Raw genomic sequence first — 19,640 nt, forward strand, 5'->3', positions numbered from 1 at the left:
CCTATATTGATGCTTGATGAAGCATACAGTACATCAGCTAGATCAACTTAAGGCAGGCCTTGCAATCACATGGTAGAGGGCTGTGACATTATATGTCTGCTAATGTACACTGAGCTGAAATGGTACATGCTTTTGTAATTCCAAAATTAGATTTCTTCCTCACCAGGGGGTTATTTCTAGTTGACATGATATGGGAACAAATTATTTGATTCTAAGAAACAAACCAAATCAAACTCTCTGTAGCGGTATAGAATCATTGCTTTCTTCACAGGGAAATTGGAGCTTGAGTCTGTGATTAGTTTTGCAGACTTTCAGATATTCAGTTCCTTCTCTCTTTGACGCTTGAGGATCTCACAAATTCAGTTTTCAAGTATTCGTCAAGAAGTTGAGCTAGTTAATAAAACAATGGTAAGTCCCTGTCATTTCTCCTTCTTTCCTTCAGTGCCTCAAGGTGGAGGCTGCAATTTTTTGTTTGTTTGGCTTGCCCACTCATGTGGCCTTAGAGACACACATTCAACTACTCAGACAGAATGCTGTCCCCAGAAAAGATCGAATGTTGGCTTCTTCTCTCACACATTGAGTCTCTTTCAGTTTCTGCTGGTGTTCAGACTCCCTGCCACCTTCAAGAAGCAGTGTTTTAGGATTTGTTTGTTTGTTTTTCCAGAGTTTGTAATTATTATTGAAGGAGTATTTAGTCTGGTATACTCTTCTATTACCAGAATCAGGAAGGACCTTTTAACTTTTAAGATGTTATATAATTGCCTTCTGAATTCTATTTTGCGAATCAGCAAACATGTCAATCCAATTATCATTTTTACAATTTTATAGGTATCTTTTGATTACTTTTTAATTGTTCTCATTTTCAGAGGCTTTCTTCTATTTCTCTATAATAAACCTAGCACTGAGAGGTGCATTCATGTGTGTAAATGCATTGCTTCAATCTAAGATCTCATTTTTTTCTTAGTTCTACATATTCACAGTTATTTTTTTTTAAATATAATGCCTTTAGGTGGTTTCTGCTACCTGTTTCTGTGTTGGAATGAGTAGAGTAAGCTACTCAGAGGTCTACAGGCTTTGTATTGGCCTCACTCAAAGTTATACTCCTAAAACACTGCCTAGAAGTCTCCTTTAGCATAAACCATGCACTGGTCCTCTTTTCTTTGCCCTTCAAGTTCCACAAATGCTTCCATACATCATTGAGTTTCTTTGTAACCATTAATCTGTTTCTCACAGAAGTGATATCTGATGCTGCCGTCTGTTTTTTATTTGTTTTTGTCTCTTCTCATTATACTATACTGCTCTTTGTCAGAGGAATCATGCAGGCTTTCACTGTGAGACATTTTATTTATTAGCTATTTATGTTCCTGTATCCCTTAATGAAAACAGTCTTTTCTTTTCAGATTTCCTCTTCTCAGTGGGGCCTGTACTGAAAATGCTATTCTGTGCTGTCCATACTCATAGGTACAGATTTCTCAGGGACACAGCATTTTTCCTCAAAGAAATATCTCAATTTCCCTGAAGAATGAATGGAATGAGGTCAATTATAAACAGTCTTCAAATTAGCATATACTGAATCTCACAGAAATTACCTATCATGTCTCTTTGTTATACCTTTGTATTTTTTTAGCTGCAATATTCAGGGAAATTATCTCTTCTCTTGGAAAGGGCATGTTGATTAGAGTATTATGAAAAGTTTAGTAATTATTTTAATTGAATGGTTCAATGTTTAGTTTTTCCCTGCTTTATTCTGTTCTTTTTGTTCCCAGTGCCTTCACACTTCTAGTTCATCTAACTCTAGTTATTTCAGTCTTTCAAATTGTTGTATGGTCTGTCCTTGGTGTAATATTAGCCCCTTCTTTTCCTGTAATGTTTCTTTATCATCTCTAGTATGCTACTTTGTGTGAAAATAATCTGTCATTTTTTTTTTTTACTGTGAGCTCACCTCTAGGTAGAAAGTGTTCAATGGATGTTTACAATAGCTAATCTCAGTTGTCAATTTGACTACGACTGGAATCAACTAAATGGTGACGCAATGGGGCACACCTGTAGGGATTTTCTTGATTAAATCACTTGAGGTAGGAAGACATCCTCTAAGTCTTGGACACTACTTCTAATGGCAGCCCAAATAAAAAGGAAGAAGAGGGTCAGGCATGGTGGTACATTCCTTTAATCCCAGCACTCAGGAGGCAGGTGCAGATGGATCTCTGTGAGTTCGTGGCCAGCCTGGTCTACAGAGTGAGTTCCAGGATAGGCTCCAAAGCTACACAGAGAAAGCCTGTCTCAAAAACAACAACAACAACAACAAAAACAGGAAGAATAAAGTAAAATAAAAATGTAAGAAGGAAGCTTCTGCTTTTTGCCTGCTTGCCTTCACTCTTCCTGGCAAGTCTGTCTATTCTGTTGCTGAAGCATTCTTTCCTTGGTATTTAAACCTACTTTTTCAGGATTCCAGAGCAGATAGAAGATCAACAGCTCTCTAGAAATCATCTGTGACTCCAGCACCAGATTGGGACTGCCGAGACATCCAGTCTTTGTGGACCAAACAACAATGGATCCTTGGCCTTTTCATCAGCAAACATTCATTATTGGACTCCACAAAGCACAACCGATAATTCACTCTAATAAATCTCATTTACATATTTCAGTACATGTGTGGATTTGTAAATGTGTCTGTGTTAACATGTCTCTTGGCCACTGAACTAGTTTTGAGTTAATTTATCTGACTGAGGAACTGCAACACAATTTCCAATTGCAAGCAAACATAAGCATCCAATTGTGCTTTACATATGTTGTTTGTTTTCATTCTTTGACTCTTTGGGGGGATCCTACAATCCAGTTCCCAAATAAATCACGCACAGAGGCTTATTCTTAATTTTGAATGCCTGGCCTTTGCTTGGCTTGTTTCTTGACAGCTTTCCTTAACTTTAAATTATTCCATCTATCTTAGGCCTCTAGGCATTTCCTTTTCTATTCCTGTATCACTTTCTTTGTTTCTCCGTGGCTTGCTGTGTAGCTGAGTGACTGGCCCCTGGAGTCCTCCTTCTTCTCAGGTTCTTTCTTTTCCTCCTGCCAGATTTTTCTTTCTGTATATCCTCTTGGCCTGCCAGCCATGCTTCTCCTTTCTCCTGCCTTGCTGTTGGCCGTTCAATTCTTTATTAGACCTTCAAGTGTTTTAGACAGGCACAGTAACACAGCTTCACAGAGTTAAACAAATGCAACATAAACAAAAGTAACACACCTTAAAATAATATAATTATACATGGGTCTCAGTCGTCTCTTGCTCTTAAGATAGAAGCTACTGCTTTGAGATTGTACAGAGTGAAATCTTTGTTATTACCTGGCAGCTTCAGTTTCTCCAGTTCTCCCCCTTAGTGTCTTCCCAAGTCTTATACTTCCCTGTATTTGGCCATTCCTGATTCTTAGTTTCACAGATAATGAGACATCTTTTATAATACATTCTATTTAATTACATATTTACATGCACTAAACACATGAGGAAATTTGCCAAACAATAACATTTGATTTTTTTTTATTTCACCTGTTTAGCTATGCTTCATTTTAGAGTACACTGTGTACCCAGACTACAATATGCTAAGATCACACTAAATGTCTTCTTATTCCCTAAAAATTCATGAATATTCTTGCCTCTATAACTTTATGTATGCACTTTGCCCTGCTTTTTGGAGAATTCTTTATTAATTTTCCTGTGTTCTTTCTGGGAAAGTCCATACATATAGTTACTGTTGAAATCGAATGTCTTCTCTCCGTGGAGTTGCAGCTGGATTTTCAAACCGACTTAGGTCTTTGACAAGTATGTGTCTGCCATGTAAAGCAGAATGTCCAGTGCTTCAGAAATTGGAAGGGTGAGTTTTTTAACCTACACTTTCTCACTAAAGTTTAGGGGAAAGAAATAACAGAATTATATAATTAAAATGTAATTTTAAACACGTAGCTCAATTCTAGAAGTAATTTTATAATAATGTCTATTCTTTTCAGTTTTAACAGCTATAGGATGTAATGTGCTTTCAAGCAAAAAATGTTCTCTCCTACTCTATAACCATTGCCATGTTTAGCTTGTTCATAAAAATTCTAAGCATTTCTTTTCAAACATTAACTCTAAATGAAGAAATGAAAAGAGATAGTGAAGATTCTATCATGCCTGTACTTCTATTTTTATGTAAATAGATACAAACAAGTGTAATTATAAATTAGTTTGCCTCTCCTGTTTCTATATTTTAAAAACATATATGTATTAAAACAATAGCTGTATGGGTCCAGGTCCAGGCTTATCTTCCAAGCCTAGTGATGTGATTTTCATCCCTAAATACATATAACAAATGGGATAACTGGTTTCTGAAAGATGTCAATTGACCTGTGCCATACAGATACACACACATACAGACAAAAAGAATGAACAAATAAATATATATTAAAAAACAGAGACCTTAAAATAAATGCCATTTTAATTTATATTATTAAAACAAGTAACTACCAAACATAGACACATATAGAGTATCGATTTCAACTGTGTATGACATGGACATCAAATCTTATATTTCGAAAACAACCATTTATGCTAACTTCTTTAATGACAATTTTAACTAAAAATTCACTCATTTCCTGATTCAGATGAGAGATCAAATATTTAGCCTATGTTCTAAACTTCCAGTAAGTGTTTTTAGAATAGCCATTCCAGTAATGAACCTTTTATTTTGTGTAGCAGACCCCGAGTGAATTTAAAAAGAAAACATTTATTTATTTAGTCATAACTCAAAGCACAATGTCATTCTTCTAATAAAGATGGACATGTAGGCTAATGATGATGAAATAGAGTTATAGGGATTGTGCAGCCAGGCATTTCTGTAGAGCAACAGCAACTTAAACATCAATAACATAGACATTTTAATATGTCACTTTGTGCAAAATGAGTAATTTTGGATTTCTTAATAACTTAAAGCCATTTTAGTGAAATATCTCTGTATACATTCTTATCATACTTTATAAATTATTATTTTATACATGTACATGAATACATATATGGTCAAATAAGTTAGTATAATGTATAATAAGACAAAGATATAAACCAAATATTTGCAACACAAATATTTATGTATCATATATTTGGACATACACGTGCAAACATATATATTATATCTATATAATGTACATATAGATGTAACCAAGAAAACTTAATTTACAACATTTATGGCCTCTTCCTACTGACCTCCATGTAGATGCTTGACTTATATCTACTTTCAGAGAGTGAAGGTTGGGCTGTGGTTGGTGCAGACTCTGACAGTAGCTTGGCGCTTTCTCTTGGTGCCAGGAATCTATCAGGAAAGGAAGATCTGAAAGGACAGGAGCAGGACTACAGATCCAAACATCCTGACTTCTCACTTATGTGCAGAGGATTTAGAGATAAGGATGAACAACAAATCATAGATCCCATATAAGGTAACTGTTTTCCTTGCTCTTGGTCAGGCCTAGAATTAATTGAATTAATACATTCAATTATCTTTGTGAGTTATGAAGAAATAATATATTTTACTCATATAGTGATGGAAAATGTGTACCTTATTTATGAGAATATAAGTGACATAATGATATGGTAAATGACTTGAAAATGCTATTGGGAATAGAAAAAATAGAACTTCACTAAACCTTAAACAAAAGTAAAAAATATCAATAAAATCTAAACATATGGTAGATAATAGTAACAGCTATAACTTTAGCCTTTATATTACAGTAAGTGGTTTGGATTTTCTTATTGAAAGATACTAGGCATTTAGATAAGAGTAAAACCTTAAAGACAGGTCTTTAAGCAAACATGTAAAACAGGGGAGTAAAAATATTACTTTAAATGAGGTCCTAGACCAAAAACATAAGTTCACATAATTATGCTTTGTTATAAACTTGATAAATAACAGCAGAGGAAGAACATTTTGAGAAAGTTATGCCACACAACATCATGGACTCTCACATCTGAGCAAAGAAAAATTTAATGCTATTAACAACAGGAAGATAATTCTTAGAAAACCACTTTATAAAACTGATGTATTTGAGACCAAGAAATAGCTCGCTGAGTAAAATCATTCACCTTGCATACCTGAGGACCCCTAGAACCTGCCTGCCTAAAGCCAGACCTGGTAGTTAGCTTTTGAAAACTCTGCACTCCTACACAAAGGAAGAGGGAACTGAAAGCTACTTAGAAGTCTTGGGTCATCTAGCTTAGCACAGGCAGAGACAAAAAAAAAAAAAAAAAAAAAAATCATCCTGCCACAATCAAGGAAGACAATGATGGCAGATACCTGAGGTTTTCTTCTCACCTCCAGATAAGAACCACGTAATGTACTGACACTCACATGTGCTCGAGTGCACACACACACACACACACACACATACACATACACACTACACACACACACACATACCCACACACATACACATACACACTACGGACACACACACACACATACCCACACACATACACATACACACTACAGACACACACACACACACACACATACCCACACACATACACATACACACTATACACACACACACATACCCACACACATACACATACACACTACAGACACACACACACACAATTAAAAGGTGTTGAAGGAAATTATGCTTATACTCACCCATTATTATGGAAAATATTTGAAATGGAAACCTTTTATCAAATATTCTGTCAGTGTGTGAGTTAATCTCCACGTGTGTCTAACACATAAAGTGTTCTTTTCATTGAATGGACTAACCTATCCCACCTTGCTGTTTCCTTCCTGTTATTTGAGGTATTTTCCTATGCACTGCAGATATATATATATATATATATATATATATATATATATATATATATTCTTAAATTCTCAAATTTTTCTTCTTTGATGTTCAGTTTTTGGTTTAAAAAACCTGGTAGGATGGCAAATTACACATTCAAAAGGGACATTGAGCTGATTATCTTTTGGGGTAAGAAAATTAATGGGCAAACTAAAAGCCATAGAAAGGGAGCCTGGTAGGATGGGGGACCTGGGAAGAATCCATTCCTGCTAAACAGAGGCCAAGACCTCTCTTACAGGCTTCAGAGAAAAGGGGACATTTCCACACCATGTAGTTGATAAGTAGTCCATAGTAGGTCCTCGCAGTCAGGCTGTTTCTGATTTCTGGGAGAAAAAAAGGGGGGGCTAGTCCTTCAGTGAATATATATCCATTAAAGATTATGGTGCTTGGAAAACTTACTTTATGGAAATGACAATCACAGATCATGGAAATACAAAGTAAGGTTCATGCCATTTCTATTAGAACTGTTGTGAGAGCAGAGAGAGAGAGAGAGAGAGAGAGAGAGAGAGAGAGAGAGAGAGAGAGAGAGAGAGAGAGAGAGAGAGAAATTAGGGCCATGGAGCTGGCTAAATAAGCAAGGCCTTGAGCTGTCCCAACTAACAACCTTACTTAGATTCATCCCCCAACCCCACAATATTCTGTAACCCATCCTCTGACCTCTATACGTGAAGACACATACACCAGTAAATTCCTGAATGTAAAAAGTGGTTTGAGAAGCAATGAAATAAATTGATTACAAAACAACATCAGCACAGGTTACAGAAAGAAAATATATTTCTGGTCAAACTGATGCTTTAAGAAAGACGTGGCAGGCAGGCAAGTCTCATCTCTATGGGAGCCTCCTTGCTAATTGGAAATGGAATTTACATTGCCTGGGATGGGGTCAGGTTATGTGATCCAAACAAAATGGCCGTTAACACTTGAAAAAACAATCAGCTTTCTAACATGACAAGAGTGATTTGCAGTTAATAACCGAGGGGAAAGGCCAGTTCCCTCAGTTACCCTTGACTTCACCTAGGACAGAAAAAGAATGCACTCTGATGCTATGAACCACTTCCACTCTTCCCAGTCATTACTGCTCAGTTATAGTTTAGTGATGGAATCTATCATTACTGACTTTGTGGACACTAAAGTGGATTTGTTTGTGTGCCTCCCAAAGAAGACAGCCCTCCTGCTGCACTTGCACTGCTAAGGAGCTGAGAGAGCAAGTGCTATTCCGACTTAATTGTCTTTTGCTGGTTCACTTAGCCTCAAATCTTAGTGCAAAAAAGGTATTATTCCTTCATCAAGTTAGAGGAAGGTGGAAAGCTGTCAGCCCTGAAATATTTGGCTACTCATTATTGTTGATGGGTTGGTCTGTTTTGTAAGACAAGTAATTTAATAAATTCTTCAGAAGTTTTTAAGCTTGCTACCAGAAAGGCACACTTATTTTAAACACTATTGCGTATTTTCACTCCTTACCCATTGATCCTTCAGAATTTTAACTGGGTAGAAGGAGAATCTACTAAACTGTCTTGCCTTAGCAAAGAATTACTGAGACTTTGCTTGTTCTGAACAGTACTGTTCATCAGTCACCACTGGGTTTGGGGGGTGAGTTTGCTTCATATTTCCCTATTTGGAGGGTAGAAGAGAGAGGCATTTCTAAATATATATTTAAAGAAAATTATTCCTTCACTATTTAATTTTTTTAAATGTTTGTAAATTTTACAGACATTTTATAATGGAGTCTGATTTTATTTAGGAATATAATTTTTGATTTACAAGAGCAGGGTAGGAGTGGCAGGGTCAGGGGTGGGACAAATAGGCTGTCCCGGGCATTTTGTCCCTTCCACACTCTAATTCATAGGTAATGTTCTCTGTGTACTAATGCAAAATTAATTATCTGTTCATCTTTTGTTTCATTGGTAGACTAAGACCCACGTACAAACCTTGTAATATAATAATTCCTGCTTTTAGAGTACCCTGTGATTAACAGGAATTTTATGGTCCAATTCATTAGCATTAAAGCCCATGCCCTACAGTCTTAACAAGCTGGACTCTAAGATTCCCTTGTCCTCCATGGTCCAGTTAAAGAGAGAAATGATTTAACTCCCCTATCAGGGATGAATATACTCTAGAGAGACACTTGTGCCTCTCCCTTTGACTATAATGCTATTAAAACACTGGAGCTCAACACATTGGGATTTCTTCTAGAATATTCTCACATTTGGGGTGTGGGAGAGGAAAGAGGCAGAGGCTCTGTGGCCAGCCAGCCAGGGATTTGGTTGCTGGGAAAGAGGTGCCAACTCATCAGACCCTCTGCAAGAGAAGCTTGAGCCAAGTTGATGAGCAGGAATTCACCTGCCTGGGAATGCTTTGTTATGCATACTCCTGGCTTTCTATTTAAACCTGAACCTTATAGTCAGAAACAGAAACAAAGGATGAACTTGGGAAAACGCTGGACCTCTTTCATCCAAACTTGACAACATTGAATAAATCTCCTTTTGCTGATTACTCTAATATATATTAATATATATATTTCAGTTATATAGATATAGATACATACAGATAGATAGGTGATATATATATATATATATATATATATATATATATATATATATATATATACAGGGAGAAACACACACACACACACACACACACACACACACACACACAGCTGGTTTAGACTAAATATTGCCAAATGATTAAGTGTGATTGAAAATAGTGGAGCCTGTGGTATTATAGTGAAATTTCTTCAAAATCACTTTTAAAAGTTTGTCAAGCATATTATTTTATGACAGACCAAATGCTGAAAAACATAGACTTCTGAGAAACACATTGAAAAGAAAATGACATTTTATAATGTAAATACTAGGGAATAGCATAGTAGCATCTGTAAGTAGGAAAAATATTATTTGTTATTTAGGATGCATCAAAGAACTAAAAATGTTATAAGAAACCTTAAATTTGTATAAGGAATGTTATTTTTATGGTTAATAAAGTTGAATTTTTCTAAACGTTTTCTTTTGCCTCTGTTTTAAAAACAAAAAACAAAAATCCATTTAGACTAATTGACATTTCTTATTCTCTTGTCAAAACCTTGTTTAAAACTGAGACATGCTCAGAAAATATATACTGTAAATTTTCTCTTTAATTATGAGTCAATTCTATGGTGGTTTGTAAATTTTAGACTCAATGAAATCTGTATTAGTTCACAAGACTGAAGCTTAGAGGGTGATTCTTAACCTGGTGAAGTAAGGAGTTGTGTTTTCTGGTAAGCAGACTTAACCCTATTAAATCAAATTACACTTTAATGAGAAGCAAGATTAGAGTAAAGGAGGTTAGCTTTGTATAGCCATAATCTGTAAGGAAACCATGGCTGTGTTACCCAGCACGTTTAACACTTAGGAAATGGAACGCCTGGCATGTCAGAAAGTCAGCGACCTGAAAAAACAACAACACAGCAAGAAGTGAAATATTTTCATTCATTTATTCATCGGTTCATTTTGCCTTACAAATGAAAGGCAGTGCGCTGGGCAATGAGGATATTTGTTTTAGTCTGGCCTAGTTTGTATGTGTCAAAAGAACAAATAGAACATGATAAATATGAACTAAACAGTACTACCTGTCCATCAGATGTCTCCCAAATACCCTAACTGTTGTGTATGTGAGGTGGGAAATATGAGTGAAGGATAAATCTTCCCCTCATATCACCAAAGGATTCTGGGAAATAAACAATAATATTGCAATGATCAACATAGAAGGCAGTGATGGGAGCTGAAGAGAAGTAAGTCCTCAGTACTGTGAAGAAACAAAATACACCTCAGGATGATGCTGTAGTAAAACATAACAAAGATTCAAAAGAAAGAAATGAAAGAGTCTTAGTGGTAAATTATTAAGAATACAGATACTTTTGGCATACATACATACATGGCTATTGATGTCTGATCCTCAATATTTTTATCTGAACCTTGCTATCATCATAAAATATTCCAAAACCATAGTGGAAGAAATATTCCATGTCACTAAGAGGAAGCCAGAACCTTGATGAGCACCTCAGGCTACTCCAGGGCACCAGAATTCTTTTCCTAGCACTTACACTGGAATCTTTGCAACTACCTGTAATTCTATAATTCTATATCTAAGAAATCCAACCCAATAATCTATTTTGGCCTCTGATAACACACACAGAAAGAAAGAAAGAAAGAAAGAAAGAAAGAAAGAAAGAAAGAAAGAAAGGAAGGAAGGAAGGAAGGAAGGAAGGAAGGAAGGAAGGAAGGAAGGAAGGAAGGAAGGAAGGAAGAAAGAAAGAAAGAAAGAAAGAAAGAAAGAAAGAAAGAAAGAAAGAAAGAAAGAAAGAAAGAAAGAAAGAAAGAAAGAAAGAAGGGTACGAGGGCAGACACTAATTGAATGAAAACCAGAAGGTAACTTTTGAAAAGCCAGATTTAAAACTTGCATAATGATGGTTCCATGATTCATGAAGTCACATTTTAAGATCTCTATAGCAATACAATTTTCTTTTCTTAGAAGCATAAAATTAATGATCCTCCTGTAAGTACTGGCATCTAGATGAATAGTTTACATGTCTATAGCTCCTTGAAATTTGACTTTGAGAGTGAAATCATGTCTTATCCACTTTTATTTCCCTTGGAGCTCTCTGTGAGGCTTTGTCCAGTGTAAATCCTCATAAAATGGTATACTTAATAATTGTTAGTCACACTGTGTGACTCCAGCATTTGTGAGCAATACAAAGTGATAAGTACAGAGAAGTCAGGATACAGGATCTGGTGCCATCTATATTCACATTTCTCCCAAATATGCATGAGAAGGAAAGCTTTCCAAGTCTCTTGGAATCACAGCAGGCAATGACGCTGATGGGTAAAACTGGGTGCCCAATATTGACCTGCACCTCACTACAAGATTCAGATTAAAAGGAGTTGCAGAACCAACAGAGATAGTTCTTGCTGAGTATAAACATGATTCAAATGCTTATGTACAATTCAGGGTATCATCTTATCTCTACAATACAAAACTATCCTCCCCAAGGAATGCCTCTTCATTATCTTTCTCCTTGTCTTATCTCTGGGGTATCTCTATAAATGTTACTACTCTATTCCTTTTCCTTGCTTTGTGGTTATGTAAAAGATTTTCCAGAGAGTAAATACTTTCTGACTTAAAATAGTAGTGGTTCAATTTTGCTTAATTGTATAAATATACAACTATTTTCTGTGCTGTCCATGCCAAGAAGTGCAAATAATATTAAAAAATGGATTTTCTTTATTTCCTCTCTATCTGCACATAGAACTCCCTAGGATTCAAAGATGAAATACAAAACAAAGAAAGAAAAGGAAACAATACAAAAACCAAAAAATTGTTTCAAACATCCTCCTGCTTGGATATCAGAAACTCAATTTAGAAATCCTGTTATTCAGTATCACCCTATTTTTCATAATTACTTATTCACTAGTTTAATTTTCTTTCACATTATTTCACTGTCATATCTGATTCATAACAGCAGAGTGATCTTAACACTTCATTTTAGAATTTTTCAAAAGAAGTAAAAGAAAATGTTTTTAAGTGAAATCTTTGCACCTGTGGAAATAGCTAATTTTGATTACCATAAATTAGTTTTTCTGTTTCTTCCCTCCTTGTATTGTGAGTACCCATCATACTTTCTTTAGTTTTTCACTGTGTCCATTTTCCTGTAGTAAATTCTTGATGAGATATTCTAACCAATTTACACATAAGTTAGGGCAGAGATATTGAGGTACAGAAGTTGAGAAGCATTTGGTGAAAACTTAACCTACCTCTACATCTGTAAGTCTACACTACTGAATACTTACATAAAACATATCAAGAAAAATTCTAACAACAATAAGCAACTGATTATAATGAACTAAAAAATTCTAGATAGCAGCAAAATACTTTAGACATCATATGTATAAACTCTAGAGAGAAAACTGTATATGAGAACATATAAAATATATATTTGGAGAAACTAGAAAAAAAACATTTCTATGGATAGACTAATTAGTATCTTATTTCAGAGTAATAATAAACCAATGTGTATGTCCATACTCACAACATATAATAAATGTAAAGAAAGTGAAGGTAACCTTTTAAAGAAAAGTAGTATCAACAGATGTCTTGATTAGGAAGAAATCTCTTCACCAAAATGGTAAAAGATTGAGTCAATGAAACCAAAACAAAAATAAAAGAAACACTTGAAGAAGAAAAAATTCTCTCAAAAGTAATGAGAATTGTTTGGAATATCCAATTATAATAAAAAACTTATTAAATTGAGTTAAAAACAAAATAAGTCAGGTTAAATAACAGGCTTAATGTGACAAAAGTTAAAAGTAAACATGAAAATGGGCACGTACTTACCAAATTAGTTATTATGAATACCTTTGACATTGTAAATAGATAAAATAGGTAATTGTGGTATAACATTGATAGTAGCTGAGATAGAAACAAAAATTAAATGTGATAAGAATATACAAAACTTTAATTTATCAAGAAACATAATACTGATTCATCAGTTTAAAGAATGTTTATTGACCATCTACTTCGTGCTAGTCTATGTTCTTGGTACTCACAATATATTAATGAAAAATTTAAAGCAAACTCAATACTCATAGAGTTTGCATTATCATGGGCTTTATCTGAAAGTGGACCAATGGTTCAATAAGGACTATTTTTGAGGCTGTGCTTCTTTCAGTGGTCCAGGGAAGGCAGAACTTTGGGAAGAGATTCCTGACATTCTCAGGAGGTCTTGCTCACAGAGGGAGCACCTATGGGCACCACGTGCTCACAGGACCATCATCAATGGCAGCAACACTGGGTATGTGGCAATGTGGCTGTTTGTTCTCTGTGGTGATATTTTATTTGGGCTTTAATAAAGCTTGCCTGGAGTTCAGAGGAAAAGGCCATCCATTTTAAGTAAACAAGAAGTCGGGCAGCACATGCTCGTGATCTGATCACTTATCAGGCAGGGGCTCTGTATGTTCAAAGCCACACTAGGGAACAGAGCCAAGCAAGGTGACACATGCCTTTAAGCACAGTACCAACTCTAGAGACCTGGAGGTCTGTACAGACAGACAGTGACAAGGACGTGAGGTAGCTGGGCTAAGAGTCAATGAGAGGACAGAACAGCAAGGCAATAAAGGTGTGGGTAAGACAGGAAGTAGCTCGCATTTGGAAGCTACAGAGTTGGTGAGGTAAGGTTGGCTGGTGATTTTCCCTGTTTCCCTGATCACTCTACAGTTTTCACCCCTACATTTGGCTTCTTGCTTTTAATTTAATAAGACCATTTAGAAATTTGCCTACAGTCCTCCCAGAAGTTTATTTGAAACATCTCTAAGAATTGGGCCAAAATTCAAGACTGATCACAACCTAATTGATTTGAAATGATGTTTTGCAGATATCTTAGAGAACTGGGGGATCTCTTGGAAATAGTTAGTAGTCAGACAATGCTCAATTTCATAGAGGCAATGAAGAGTTAATCACCTCTTATAGAGTTACAAATACAAAGAAATAGAAGTCTGCATAAACCTTTGTTCCCCAAGCAACATTGGTGGAAAGTACAATCATAAGGAAAGAGCACATTGGATCTCTGTGATCAATTAAATAATGCAATCGACAGGCTACTTAGCAACTATACATTTATTTTTAGTCTAAAATACCTCTTTTGGTACATTTCTACAAAATCATTTACAGATATTACAATAAAGATTTCCATAATTTTGAAGTTGAGATTTTATAGCTCCAAATGCAATTAAAATGTGTAATAAGATCATTGCTGATTGAAAATGCAGAGAGCCTTCTACATAAAAAAGGGTCAAAGCAAAAATCAAGTAAGTAATCACCTCTTGAAAAAGCAATGAAATATTAGAGAGTTTTGTCGGAATTTATAACAAAGAAAATCTTATGCTGAGGGTCAGTTTTAAGCCTTCTTTTTCAAACATCTCTCTGGGAAGGAAACTGCATGTTAAGTTCGAGTGATAGCGAATAAGCCAAAATGTGTGATAATATAACTGAAATTTGATTAAACACAATGGAAACTATGAAATGAGGGAAAGAAAAGAACTATGCATGATGATTTGCTGGAGAGGGGAAATAGATGAAATCAAAACTTTCAGAAACCAAAGAAAAAACAAAAAGACCTTTGGTGATGGTTAGTGTTCATCATCAACTTGACTGAATCTAGAATCACTTGAGACACTCACGGCCTCTGGACATGTCTGTGGAGAACTGTTGTGACTAAGTTAATTGATGTGGGAAGACCCACCTTAATTGTGGGTATGACCTCACTAGGGGCAAGGGATTCTAGAATGTGTAGAACAGAAAGGAAGCTTTTTTGTTCTACATTTGCTGTTCTCTTCTGTTGCCTGATAGCATACATATTGCCAACAGCTGCTTCCAGTTCCTGCTGCCTTCACTTCCTCCCCATGAACAGACTGACAGCTAAAATAAACCCTCCCTCCTCTAAGCTGCTTTTATCAGGGCGTTTTATCACAGTGACAGAAAAGGTCATCCAGTCATACAAATAGGGAAATTCAGATAGCTGAAGAAACAGCGGAAGAATATGAAGCCAGACAAAAAAAAACATATCTGTAGTAGAAGAGTCTCTTGGAGGAGTTGAACATGAGAAAGTTTAGGCATATTTTCCAGAGCAAAGTTGCAAGCTATAATATAAAACCATAATTTGCAGTAATTTCTAAAGTATATCAGTTGTTTCTTATAAAGAATCGAAATATATATTAAGTAAAATTAACAATATTTTCAATTTTTTTTTGAATTTACAAAGTTAGTGTGAACTCTGTGGTTTTCCTCCCAACTCAGTTTATATGTGGCTACATACTCTGATAAATAAATGTGATAGTATGGTATTTTTAGCTTGGGAAAGATAATGTTCTACTAAAGAAGAGTTGCAATTGTCCTGATGAAGTAATTATATAATCTGTGTGTATATCATCAAAATAATACCCCTTGTCAATGAACTGATTATTAATATTCTTTAATGTTTTCGTATAATCAGCATATTCTTGATGTGCTTGCTTCAACTAGAGTCATCACAGATGAAGAGAAATTATCATTAAACATCCATTGACCAAAATCAATTAGTCCACCTACAATATTAGTTAATTAACTGGCTTGTCTTGTTTCGTCAGCAGTCTTTGTTACCCACAATGTCACAGAAGACATAGTTTACAAGTATGAGCTTTGCTGTTACAAATATTTTTGAATCAAATGTTAATTAGCTTTCCTAATTCAAAATTTAAAGCAGTCTTTTATAAAACATTTATCTTAAAGTACAAATCAAATAAGAAATCATTTGTTCAAGAGAAATCAAATAAAATCCTTTCTGAAAGTGATGGTACTGTCAAACATATGCTGAGCAAATAATGTGCAGTTATACATGTCATTGTTAGAAATGCCTTTATTATCAAGGTTCAAGATAAAAGGAAGTGTGTGTGTGTGTGTGTGTGTGTGTGTGTGTGTGTGTTTGTGTGTGTGTGCAGGATGTGTACAATTCATAAATTGACTTTAATTGGTAAGTAGAAAATGATTACAATGTAAATATTTGCAAAGGCATAAAAGATTGTCCTGAGAAGTCTGTGCACATAGTGGGTACCTGATTGGTAGCAATATCCTTTTTCATCTGATGGAACCTAATAGGTAGTTTAAGAAATTGCCATTGAAAGAGATTTATGTTTTTAAGAGTAGATTAGTGTATTGGCATAAAAGACATTACTGTAGTAAATTTTAAAGCATTATAATATAAATATTACATTATAATATAAACTCATCTTTATTTGTCAGAGTAGGAGCCAATACAATGAACATATTTTTTGCTAAAGAGAAAGAAGTTTGTTCACTCCTATAATTGTGAAAATCTATTCCTTGGGATTAAACAAAATGACAAAAGTGTTTTCTGCACTCTGCTGATTATGGAAGCATTTTCAATGCCTCCCCCAATAAAACAAAACAAAACAATGAACAGACAAATTTTGATGGTGCTTTAAAAAATGACACTAGTTTCATAAGAAATCAGATGATATGGTGGTTGGGCAAAGCTTGGTAGCTCCATTCACTAAACTTTTGAAGCACTGTGCATGTGTGCTCAGCAAGTGTGGTAAAGTTTTAGGCTTCACTCTTGACTGCGGCTTGCTTCACTTATTGCAGATTTGGATGTGCTTCAGTTTCCTGGACATTCCTCTACATTAATGGCTTCACAGAGGCATAGAAAGAACTGTAGAGGATAAGACTCCCAATTGTCCAGGAAACAGTGACCATGACATTTTGGTTTTGGGAAGTGTTTTGAAGTTTCTTCTTTGTGCAGACACTGAGGGGGTCCTGGCCACTTGTCATATAAAAATCCCATTTTCAACTCATGTCATCAACTTATTGAGAAATAGTTCATTGTCATTGCATAGAATAAGAGAGGGCACTTAATCAAAATGGCATTTTTTTTTTTTACTATACAGCCAGTTCATGGGGCCCCTACTTCCTGAACAACTTATGGTTTCTAATTTGTTTCAAATGCCCAATGGCCACCGAATGTTCCATGAGGAGATATTTGACAACTTCTTGTGTAGCTGTAAGATGATCAGCTTCTATGATTGCTCTCAGTGTGTCATTGTTAACTTCCAACTGCTGCAGACCATGCTTGTTACCTTCAAAGAGTTTATCTTTTCTGAAAAACATATTAACTGCTAGCACACTATGTACTTATTACCACTTCCTGGCCCAAGTGTATTGTTGATGGTGTGGATTGTCTCTGGTGTTCTATGGTCCACTTTGAATTCAATAATACAATTCTCTGAGTTTGTTTTTTTTATCCTATATCCTTCCTGTAGTATAAAATAAGCAGTAAGTGATAAGTCACGAACAAAAAAAATAAAGAAATGAACATTAAGGTGATGAATAGCATAACCACATTCACTTAAGTACGTAACAAACTATAAACTTCAACAATGCAAAAACCACAGTTACTTTTACACAACCTAATATATACCTGTTGCCACAACAAAATACATTACAAAAAACTGAACAAAAGAAAAAAGTTCTTGGCTTATATTTATATTACAATCAATTATGGTAGTCAAGTTATGTTATCAGGGACTTGCAGCCGCTGATCACATGATATCCACAGTCAGCAAGCAGAGAGAGATGAATGCTTATACTTGGCTCACTCTCTTCTTTACATTCAGTCTGAGGCCTCAGCCTATGAAATGATGCTGACCACAACAAATGGACTGTTGCACCTCAGTCTAACTGGTATAAACCATTAATCCCTCCCTGCATGCTCAGCAGCTTTTCTCAGAGATGATTTTTTTTGATACCTCTAAATTGACAATCAAGATTAACCATCAGGATGGAAAAGTGTTCCAGTTAAGAGAAATGACAATGTTTACCTTTCTACACGTATGCAGACCTCAAAACACTTTTTAAAGATATATTATATGAATTATAATAAGGTTTTATAGCAAAAATCTGAGGATGTCTGTCGGGTTTTTTTTTTTTAATGCTTTTCTGAGTTAGAGAGTTTTTGTTTTGTTTGTTGATTTGTGTTTTGTTTTCCCCTTGTGATGATTAGATTTATTCCAATTTGACATAAGCTTCCCTTATCTGGGAAGATCCTAATAGAGAAATTGCCTCCTCCATAATATTGGCCCTTAGCCAATCTGTAGGGAATTTTCTTGATTGCTGACTTGTGGGAGGGCTCAGCACACTGTGGATGGTGCCATCCCTGAGCTAATGATTCTGGGCACTGAAAGAAAGAAGTCTGAGTAAACTACAGAAGCAAGATAGTAAGCAACACTGCTCCATTATATCTATTTCAGTTCCTGTCTCCTAGTTTCTGCCTTGAGTTCCTGCCCTGAGTTTCCTCAGTGATGGACTCACTCTTGCTCGGATGTATAAGAAAAATAAACAATTTCCTCTACAAGATACTTTTGGTCATAGTATTTTATCATGGCATTAGAAATGGAACTAAAAAAATCCCTACTTGCTTATTTTAATATTGCATTGCTAAATCAAGCCAGTTTTTAACTCTGTCATCTTCAAAAGTCTCAGTGCAGTCTTCAAAAGACTACACCTGTCCATCTTAACCTGGTTAGTTGTCAAAATTGCCCAAGCATCACTGTGTGGAAATTTTATTAACTAGATTTAGTAGCTACTGTCTAATGACTAATCTGTGGGAATGGACCTTGATTGACATTTTGCTTCATGGCATGTTTCATTTTTCTGGAACTTTCTTTAGACCCCATTGCCCTTCTCCTAGGCTATGTGGAACATGTAGCTAAGAGAAACTCCATAAGAAAGAAAGGGTGAGAGTATACATAAGTCCATAAACGCTGTTAGACTTTCTAATCTCATTTGAAAGACATTGGTTTATCAGATTCTTTACAACAATGTTTTGTAGAGACTTGAGAGAAATGGTTTAAATTAGACACAGACTGCAATTTCTGAGGAAGAGTTTTACGGAAAGTTGAAATATTTGTGCTGTTTGAGTTTATAAGCACTTATAAAGATGCCTGTGAGGGAAAAATAATTCTTGGCAGTTACACTGTGACATTACCAGATAAGTATTGCAGGGGTCAGATACCAGCATTCTTGGAGGGTTTTTCATTGTGTTTATAGATTGGCAATGGTTCTAGAAAAGCAGCTATCAGCCACGAGCCCCCTTTGTTATCTCAGGTTCTTTGATACTCAGCAGACATGGTTCAGTAGCAATGTAGGATGTGGGGTGAAGGGCTGATGAATACACACAGTAATAAGAACCCAACAGATAGGAAGTCAATTACTGC

The 19,640-nt window shown here is 35.4% G+C and overlaps 1 long non-coding RNA gene across 1 annotated transcript; it reads right to left on the reverse strand.

The window, feature by feature from the left end:
• Positions 1-3,615: 3,615 nt before the first annotated feature.
• On the reverse strand, positions 3,616-15,111 carry LOC143268535 (uncharacterized). The gene is made up of 4 exons (XR_013044593.1): positions 14,991-15,111; positions 7,083-7,169; positions 5,225-5,348; positions 3,616-3,890 (listed from the first exon to the last, which is right to left on the reverse strand). It is a non-coding gene; the product is annotated as an uncharacterized LOC143268535 (long non-coding RNA).
• Between the last annotated feature and the right edge of the window lie 4,529 nt (positions 15,112-19,640).

The sequence above is a fragment of the Peromyscus maniculatus genome, chromosome 14 (assembly GCF_049852395.1).
Source record: "Peromyscus maniculatus bairdii isolate BWxNUB_F1_BW_parent chromosome 14, HU_Pman_BW_mat_3.1, whole genome shotgun sequence".
Taxonomy (NCBI): Eukaryota; Metazoa; Chordata; class Mammalia; order Rodentia; family Cricetidae; genus Peromyscus; species Peromyscus maniculatus.